The sequence below is a fragment of the Petaurus breviceps genome, unplaced genomic scaffold (assembly GCF_028583685.1).
Source record: "Petaurus breviceps papuanus isolate PSGF00001 unplaced genomic scaffold, PetGlider_PUasm1.0 77, whole genome shotgun sequence".
Classification (NCBI taxonomy): domain Eukaryota; kingdom Metazoa; phylum Chordata; class Mammalia; order Diprotodontia; family Petauridae; genus Petaurus; species Petaurus breviceps.
In genome coordinates this window covers 22,769,388-22,779,535 of record NW_027186492.1, presented here as the reverse complement: position 1 = coordinate 22,779,535, position 10,148 = coordinate 22,769,388, and the positions used below count along the sequence as shown (strand labels likewise).

The following is a 10,148-nucleotide window of genomic DNA, read 5'->3' as shown; positions in this document are numbered from 1 at the left end:
CATCTTTAAAGGAAGGAGTTTTGTCTTATGATTGGTAAAGTTTCATCGACTTTCAAATTCTATGATGAGAGGAGCGTTGTATATGGATTTGGGGATCGGAGTCGGAAGCCGGAGGATTGGTTCTAAATTGTAAAGACCTAATAGATCCTCTCCGGACCTCTACCAGTTAGGAACGCAGCGATAAAGACCTCTTTGCATAATACATTTGACAGAAAACGTTCTCCAGCTGGAAAGACCCCCTACCCTTATTCCCACCGCTCCCAGCTTCTGTGACCTTTACCTTCTTTTAGCATCTAGTCTACTAGAGCCTAAAAAAAGCCTCTAGCTCTCTGCAGCCTCCCAGCCTCCCACGCTCCCTCCTCTCAGGAGAAGCGAGGTAGGGGGGGGGGGGGGGAACGGCGTTAGGGGCACAAAAAGCGCAGGCGCAACTTCAGGTCGGCTATTGAGTTGTTCCTCACTTACTCCTGGCCACACCTCCCTAGGGGTGGGGCGGGGAGGAGCCTTAGGGCGGGTTCCTGGAGCTTTGGGCTCCCGGCGAAAGTAGGTGTAGAGAACTAGATAGTTCAGACTGCGGAGGTAGAGGCATCGTCGTTCTGGCCTGAGGCTGCGAAGAAGGTAAACTAACCGAGGTCCGCTGAGACGCTCCAGGCCAGGTGTGAGGACTGGTGCAGGTGAAGCAGGAGGGGGAGAAGACATCTCTGAGAGCGGCGAAGACTTTGTCCAAGGAGGTCTAGACCCGAGCTGGGTGCGTCTGCAATTCAGGTGCATTATTCTTTGGAGGAGGTGAGGGAAACAGGAGAGGCCTCCTCCCCCTTTGCAGCTCCCTCCCTCCCCCCCAAGCTTCTGGTTTGCGCCTAAATCCCTGGGCTTTTAACTCTCCACACACACCCCTTCCCAGCTTGTGGAGGACTCTAGGACGGGGGTGGGGGGCTGGCTCTTGGTCCTTTTCTCCGCCCTTCTCAGCCACCTGGACAGGTGAATTTTTCCGTGGAGTTTTAATTTCTGGGAGTTTAGCTGTCAATCCAAGACCGTCCTATCTTGCTTTCTTTGGTCAGGAGATTTAGCGTTGAGAGGGACCTTCGAGATCCTCTTATGACGGAGGAAACTGAGGACCAGAGAGGAAGAAGGAACTTGCCCTAAAGCCACATAGGAAATAAGTGGGTAGGCAGGGTTTGAATCTAGAGTATCTGACGCCCCTTAGTATAATTTGATCTCCCGAATATGTATGTTCTTGTTATATAGAATGAGTTGTATTAAGGAGAATTGCTGGAACTAATACTTGCTGAGTTGATGATGCTAAATCTCAAGTATTCAGTTTCTTCATCTCTTAACAAGAACTTAATACAATTATTTCTGAGCCATTATTAAACTCCATTAATTTGGCAGTCCCCCCCCCCCCCCCCCATGTAAACAAGTGTATGGTAAAATCTTCAGCACATAAATAAATCTTCTAAAACAGAAACACCACCTACCATTGCTGACTGCTCAAGTATTTGAAACAAAACCAAATTGAACTCCTAAAACAAAAGGTATTATTATAGTGGTTCCCATTTAGTGGTTCAATGATGGTCCTAGGGAATCAGGCTAAAAATTCTTTAATGGCATCTTAAGCAGTAAATACTTGTAAAGAATATTATGAGTAGTGTATTAAATTACTCTGGAGGTTCACAGCACTTTTTTTTGGTTATTATTGTTGAAAAGGGTTTGTAGGGAATAAAACACACAACACATACATGGAACCATTGTATTAGATAATGGCTTCTTAGTCACTTCTCCCTAGTTCATCCTATAATTGGACACTCAAGTGTTTCATTGTGTTCCTTGGAAAAGGGGAAACCCTATCAGTTAACAACCTACTACTATAATTGTACATCAGTGACTTCTATAGAAGTATATACAGGATCGTTATATGGTGTTTTTGTTTATAATCTACAACTAAATTTGAAAATAAAGAACTTTTTATCTCACTAGGAGTTTTTGTAAACAGAATCCAGAAGTTTTCTTAGAACTGTGCAATTTACTCAGTAGTATTTTGAGCTTAGTTTATTCCATAGTAAATTTGAAACTATTAACTGCATTTGACTCAATTTGGCATCATTTAGGGGTAGCAAGAGATACCTTGAATATGATTTCTTGCTCAGTCTATGATAAATTGGACAAGTTTTTTTTTAAATAAAAGGACATCTATAAAATTTGATATGTGGATAGAGGTTATTATGATTACTGGTCTATAGTTATAATTATTATGTATTACTAGTCTATAGTTAAGTTCCACTCAGTATAGAGTGATTGTATGATTAAGTACATTATTAGTATGTCTCTTTCCCTCCAAAGTCTCTATTCAGTCCAAATTTATTTATTTTATTTTATTTTTTTTTAAGCAATCGGGGTTAAGTAACTTGCTCAAGGTTACACGGCCAGGTGTTTCTGCGTGGGTGCTAAGTGTTGGAGCCCGGATTCGATCCCCAGGTCATCCTGACACTGGAGCAGGTGCTCTTACTCGCTGTGCTACCTGGCCACCCTGCCAAATTTATTTTTTTGGTATTCTAATTTAAATTGCTGCTTTATTTAATTAAGGCATAATTTACTCTTAGTCCCAGAAGAGAATATATACAATTTCTTATGCTGTATGTGTAGTTGATGGAATAATCTTTGATTACTATTGCAACTTTTATGTTACTCTTGTATGATATTTTCTTTAATGAAACTTAAAAAATTATGATACCTGGTGTTTATCAAAAGTATATTATTGAAATTGGATATCCTTCCAATCAGTAAATTAATCAGGTGGTCCATTGTTATGTCTCCTTCCCCTTCCTCCCTGCAGTTCTTCATTTACATTCTTCAGAAACATTTTTAGCATCTTTGAAGTGTTCCTGTTTGTTTTATTCAGACACATGATTATGCTTTTTAAAAAGTGTCAAAGTACCATAATCCCAAACTGTAATTTTTATATTGTATAAGTAACGAATCTTTAAAAGGACAATTTTACTACTCCCCCCCCCATTTTTTTTGTGCATTTTGTACTTTGTTGTAGCTACAACATCCAAAAATATCATTTTCTATAAACTGAGCCAAAAAACAACAATCTGTTAACTTATTGTTACCGTTCATTAAAGAGAAAAGTATGTTATTCATCAAATAATGTCAAAAATAAAGGATAGACAAAAACATTACTGTTTTTGAAGAAGATATGAAAACCAATGGCCGTTTTGTACTGGTTTAAGAAACCAATTCATAAAATTGAGAGCATCTAGAAAGGTAACAATTGCTTCCATTTGATCAGGGTAACCAGGAGAATTCAAATTCTCTAATCAAAAACTTGTTTCAGATGTAAAAGGATTTTTTTATATTGTTTGATATAAAGCAGTTTGAGTGTATTCAAGTCTGATCTTATTTTGATGGTTTTATAGGCCTTGTTAACTAAGAGAACCGAAAATTAAAGATTGCTTTTTCCTTGAGTCAGTTATCTTTTATATATATATGTTAAGCATACAATTTAATATAGAAGTCCATCAATCCTTACATCAAAAATATGTTTTTTCAGCTATTATTAAACATGTCTACTGTATTGAGACTCATTTTCTGCTCAATATCTATCCTCATAGATATTTTTAATCCTTTTAAGTTCAGAATTAAATATCTTCAGTATCTAAAAAAAATAGACTCTGGGATCTAATGCAATTTATCTTGGACAGATACCACAGTAGTAATTTAAGATTTTCATTGTGAATTGTTCCCTTGTATTATGAAATTCTACTTTCTAGTATTTAGTGTCTAAAAACAGATAGAGTAGTATACAAGGGCTTGTAAATCCATTAATAACAAGATACCTTTTGAGTGATTCTGTTTTTGTGCTAGTAAATGCTTTCTTAGTAGAACTGAAAAAGAGACATTTCTTGTTCCTTTATACTTGTTTTTTTACTTTAATCAATTATGATTAGGTGTCGATTAACATAGCTCTTTATATTTGTCATGGTATATGGAGATTCTTCTTTAAAATGATTTTCAACTTGTTTTATCCAGTGCCCAGCACAATTTGATTATTTTATGTTTGTAAAAATTCAATCGAACCAGTAATGAAAGAGAATGAAAAATTTAAAATTAGATGGTAGGCTAGCTTAAGGTGAGAAAATCATTATTAATGTCTGTGATTTAGGAGAAAATCCTTATGATATTCTTGAAGAAAAATGTGATTAGTTTTAGTTATTTTAACCAAATTTTGAAAGTTAGGAAACTTGTAGTAGAGCAATTATAAGATGGTTCCAAACATCAACCCTTAGATTGCTGTCATTGTCTTGCTTCTTTGCCCCATTCACCTACAGTTGGATGGACTTAAAGGAAATCATGAAATGACGCTGATTGGCTCATTTGTGTTATCTACTCCCAACTGGGCTCTCACTGCAGCAAGGCAAACCTTTTGGATTCTGTTCCTCATAAATAGACTCCCTATTCTACTCTTCACAGGGTCTGTTCCAAACTTTTCTATTTCTTCAAGCCTTTTTACAGCACCTTCTCTTCAAACTCTTTCGGATGAACATCTTGCCTCATACTTGACTGAAAAAATATGGGCTATTTGCTAAGAGCACCCTCTTCTCCCTTCATGTTCCCATCACCTAATTCAGATGCCTTTCCCAATATCTCCTTCCAGTTCTTTGACACCACAGAGTTGCTGTCAGTATTTTAGAAGGTATAGGTTCTTTTCCTTTTGCCCTAATTATCTTTGGAAATAGACCTAGTAGTAGTGGCATTACTAGGTCAAAAGGTATAAGCCGTTTAATGACTCTTTGGGCATTATTTCAGATTACCCTCCAAAATGGTTGGATCAGTTCATAGTTCCATCAACAGTGAATATGTTCCAATTTTTCCACATCTCCTCCATCATTTGTTGCTTTCCCCTTCATTTTAACCAATCTGATAGGTGTTAAATAATATCTCAAGGTTGTTTTAATTTGCATTTCTCTAGTCAATAATAATTGAGAGCATTTTTTCATATTACTATCAATGGTTTTGATTTCTTTATCCAGAAACTGCCCATTCATATTCTTTGACCAGTTATCAATTGGAAAATGACTCATTATTATAGATTTTACAACATTCTTTAAATATTATGAGATCTTTATCTGAGGAACTGTTTATAAATTCCCTCCCCCCTATAAAACCAATCACAAGCAGCTCTCCTGAGGACTGCTTCTATGAATAACTTTAAGGGTCTAATCACGTAGTATAATGAACTCTACTTATTCAGCAATAAGTAGAGTTATTTAGCAACATTCAAGAAACTAAAGCATAACATTCACAACAATACAACGTAACTTATTACTAAGGTGGACACAGTGTTCAACAAAACATATCATTCAGTATATCTTATAGTAATCTTTAAGGGGTAGCAGAAAATACAACACCATTCACCCCTAAGTCATAGTAAGTTACAAATCTCATCACTCAATACAGAGTATCCAAGTAAAGTCCTCTTTCATCTGGATGAGAAGAAGGCTTCCAATCATCCTTAAGTCAGTCATCCTTAAGGGGTAGCAGAAAGTACAAACACCATCTACCCCCAGGTCACAGTAAGTTATAAATCTCATCAGTCAATACAGAGTGTCCAAAGTAAAGTCCTCTTTCATCTTGACTGGAGTCTGAATTCCAAACCACAAGCTCCTCTTCCAAGAACTGATCCTCCCAACTCTTGCCTGGATTCATACTTCGGCAGCTCTCTGCTCCCATTCCATATCTCATCTCACAGGGACTGCTCCACTCCAAGCTCATCTACAGTTTCTGTTTCTAGGAAAACAAAGCTTAACAGGGCTACAACAGTATTTACACACATTACCAGTGCTATCATCTCAATTCATTTTCTGTCTGAGAAATCAACACAGACCAACAGACAGGGCTTCTATTTGAGAAATCAATACAGACCAATAGGCAGGGCTTCTATCTGAGAAATCAATACGGAACAGCAGACAGAGTGCCAACATCACATTCTCTCTCTCAGTTCTGCCTGCTCCCAGCTCTGCTCATGCTCTTATCTGCTCCTTCCTGTTCTACCCCTTTTGCAAGCTCTCCCCACTGTGGGCTCCTATGTGATTACATTGGACCTATTAAAGGGCAGGGGAGATCTTCAAATTCCCTTAGGCCTATTAAAGGCAGGGAAGATCTTCAAACTCCCTTAGGCCTATTAAGGGCAATACAGTATATAGTTTCCAATCAAAGGCAAGGCTCACTTGATTATCTAAAACTAAATCCAGAAAAATAGCAAAAAATCCCATTTTGCTTGCCCTTACACCCTTCCCACCCAATTATCTGCTTTCCTTCTTATCTTGGCTACATTGGCTTTATTTGTACAAACCTTTTAAATTTAATGTAATCAAAATTATCCATTTGACATCTCACTATGTTCTTTATCTCTTGTTTATTCATAAATTGTTCACTTATCCGTAAGTCTGATAAGTAATATGCTCCTTATTCAGATTTTCTTGTAATCTCTCTTTATATCTAGGTCATATATACATTTTGACCTTATCTTGGTAAATGGTGTAAGATAGTGGTCTATGTCCAGTTTCTTCCATACTATCTAGTTTTCCCAACATTTTTTTTTTTTTACCAAATAATGAATTCTTATCCCCAAAACTTAAGCTTTTGCACTTGTTAATACAAGGTCACTATAGTTAATTGCTGTACATTGTATGTCTACTTTGTTCTACTGATCTACCTTTCTATTTCTTAGCCATTACCAGATAGTTTTGATAATTACTATCTTATAATCTTAAACTAAAACTGATCACTTAATTGCCAAATCTAATGATCTTTCATTAATCTCATCAATCATTCTTGATCTCTTTAAGACATTTGAGACTGTTGATTACCTCCTCTTCCTGAATACTCTCTCTTCTCTAGGTTTTCATGACAGTGCTTTATCCTGGTTCTCCTCCTGCATCTCTGATCATTCCATTCTTCAGTCTCTTTTGATGGTTCTTCATCCAAGGAAAGGTTTTTTACCCACTGTGTTTGTCCCCCAAGGTTCTGTCCAGAGCCCTTTTCTCTTTTTACTATACTGTTTCACTTGGTGATCCCATAAATTTCTATGGGGTTAATTTTCAGATGATTCTTAGATTTATATATCCAAATCTAGCCTCTGTCCTGAGCTACATTTTATCACAATTTGCCTTTTAGATATCTTGGATTTGTTGTCCCTTGAGCATCTCAATATATCCAAAACAAACCATTATCTGCTCCCCCATCCTTCCAAACCCTTACCTTTTCTGAACTTCCCCTGATGAGGGTGCTACCCTTCTCTCAGTTACCTAGTCTTATAGCCTCAGTTTCATAAATGAATGAATGAAGAGAGAGAGAGACAGAGAGAGAGAGAGAGAGAGACAGAGAGAGAGAGAGAAAGAGAGAGAGAGAGACAGAGAGAGAGAGGGGTCCTGGGCACTTTCACTAAATGGAGACTCCAGGAGAAACTAAAAAAATGGTCAAAGGAGTAGTAGTGGGCTTTGGGAGACATATATCGGGATGATCAAGCAGCAAACTTAGTAGGATGTTCCAGGGCAAGGCCAAGCACTGAAGGGATTTCAGAATGAGACAGCAGTATAGCCATGACTTTGAAGTCCAGAAAGTCACCTAGGGGGCCAGGTAGAGAATGAGCTCACACTCTAATTGGGGGAGACCACATGTAAAAGAAAGTTTAGCTGTAAGAGATATGGAAAGTCACAGAAGTCCTACTGGGTAGATGGCAAGACCCAGACACCCTTAGATTATTTGAATAGTTAGGATGGCAGTGCCAAGGGACCACAGGACATAGAGGCAGGCTAGATAGGAAGGCTGAGTAGTTCTTAGGTTGAAATGCCAGGGAAGATGGTAAGGTGTGGTGGTCTCCCATCTCATCAGAAGAAATATTTGTAACACCTTCAAACCTTGTGAGCAGGCAAGGGAGAGGACAAGGCATTGCGGCATCCGTACTGGTCAACATTCTTCCTGCCTTGCCACACTGGTTGGATTAAGGAACAGCCTAGGCTTGGGGAGGAAGAAAGGAAAGGTGGGTAGAGGACCTCCAGGTGATAGTTCTTTCTGCCACCTGGCTGTAATTCACCATGAATCTCGGATCTGTTGTCAGGTCTTTTTGTTTCACCCTTTGTAACATCTCTGGTATAGGTCCCTTTCTCTCTTTCACACCCATAATAACCCTTGTTCAGACCCCCATTACCTCTCATTCTGACTGGTCTGTTTGCCGTGGACCTCTAACTGTCCTCCTTGTTTCAAGTTTTTCTCCACTCCTATTTGTTGTCCACCAAAGTGACTGTCTTAATGCATAGTTCTGATGGTGTTGTTGTCTGTGCTTTGTTCTCAAAGAGGACTGTGCCATCACGAAGGTGATTCTGTGACTTGCAAGTGAATTAGATTTAAGTGAGAGAATGCTGTGCAAATCACCAGCCTTACTTTTTTCTCCTGAGACCTCTGGGCCCAGTGGCGAGGTACAGATCAGGAGGACTAGAGATGACTCCAGATGCAGTGGGGGACCTTACCCTTTTTAAACTAAGGTCTATCCCAGGTCTCAGTTTGACTGAGGCAAGACCTATTCAGTGATGAAAACTAGATGGGGGTGGTTGTGGTTTGTCCTTTGTTGTTAAAGACCATGATATCAGGAAGTTGATGACTTGACTTGCAAGTGAAATGAATTAAAGTGAGGGAGGGCTGTGCAAGTTACCAGCCTCTCTGACTATGTTACCTCCTTGCTCAGTGAGTTCCAATGGCTTGCTATTACTTCCAGGCTCAAAATTAACTCTTCTGTTTGGTATTTAAAGCTCTTCATAACATTCCCTCTTCCTACCTTTCCAGTCTTATACTTTTGCCTTGCCCTTATACATTCTATGATCCAGCAATACTGACCTTCTTGGAATTCTTCCAACACTTCCCATCCAGGCTTTTGCGATTGCTATTCCCCTATACCTAAAATGTTCTGCCCTTCACCTCTATCTCTTAGTTTGTCTTTCTTCAAGATTTAGCTCAGATCCCACCTTTTTCAAGAAGCCTTTCTTTCCAGATCTCTACTGATGCTAATAGTTTCTCCTCTTAGATTGCTTTCCACCTACTCTTTATATAACTTGTACCTACCTAATGTAAGCTGTGTTATCATAGAGCTTATTTCTGCCTTTCCTTTGTCTCCTCAGCACTTAGTGGGAAGAGTATGGGAAGAAGCATTCATTTATACAGCATCTACTACATTCCACACACCACGCTAAGTGCTTTGTAAATATTATCTCATTTGATCTGCATTTAGCACAGGGGTGGACACAGTAAAGATTTAATAAATGTTTTTGGAGTGATTGTCTAGTGAGAGGAGAAAAACTGTCTATGTGGTGTATTTTTTATTTGTCTGAAAACTTTTAAGATTTGTCATTACCTGGTTAAACCAAGCTAGGTAAGCTTTCTTCCACAAAACTCTGTAATGTGAAAAGCCTTTCAAACTTTCCTGTCTCACATATATGAAATTTTCACAAAGGGAATAGCTAATACTCTTGATTAAAGGAAGACTTACTACTCATTGGGCACTTTAACAAACTGAATCTTCAAAAACCATTTATTAAGTGTTGTGTACAGAATACTTGATCTATAAACAGAGTATATTGACTGTCCTTGATCCTAGGCAGATGCCTTGAAGACAGAAAATGATGTGTTCTGAAATATTAAGTAACATGTACAATATAAGTAATTATGGACAAATTCCCAGGCAGTTCATGGGTATGGGTCACCTCTCAGATGAGATATTTTCCTTATGCATTTTTCTTTTTTTTTGTGGACAGATAAGTTGTTTTCATTATTTGTAAAAATTTCTAGTACAAATACAGATGTTTTGCAGGTTTCATCTGGAATAGGGAGAGATTAGTAACAAGCTTGAAAATCAGCTGTTATTTAACACTGAAGATTTTTTCTTTAGCTATTTTTCCTTTTATATACACTGCTTTGCATGAGAATTTGTTAATGTAAATAAGAGAGATTATAACGAGATCATTATGTATTTTGAAAGATGCAGAAAAGCGTACTCTGTTTCTACAGTCCAAAGTATGAAGATGACTTTGGTACAGAATATAGCATTCACTGCTTTAGCCCCCCCCCCCCCCCCCCCCCCCCCCCCCCCCCCCCCCCCC

General features: G+C 38.4%; 1 protein-coding gene across 6 annotated transcripts in view; it reads left to right on the top strand.

Moving 5' to 3' along the window:
* The first annotated feature begins 510 nt into the window (after positions 1-510).
* The window catches only part of TC2N (tandem C2 domains, nuclear), a 62,868-nt gene continuing 53,230 nt past the window's right edge, over positions 511-10,148 (top strand). For 2 of the 6 annotated variants that reach the window (XM_069106030.1, XM_069106029.1), the window contains exon 1: positions 511-745. The gene's annotated coding sequence lies outside the window, so the exon portion shown is untranslated. Of the gene's footprint in view, positions 784-10,148 lie in introns of all 6 variants that reach the window. The other 4 variants (XM_069106027.1, XM_069106028.1, XM_069106026.1 and 1 more) reach the window with 2 other exon arrangements.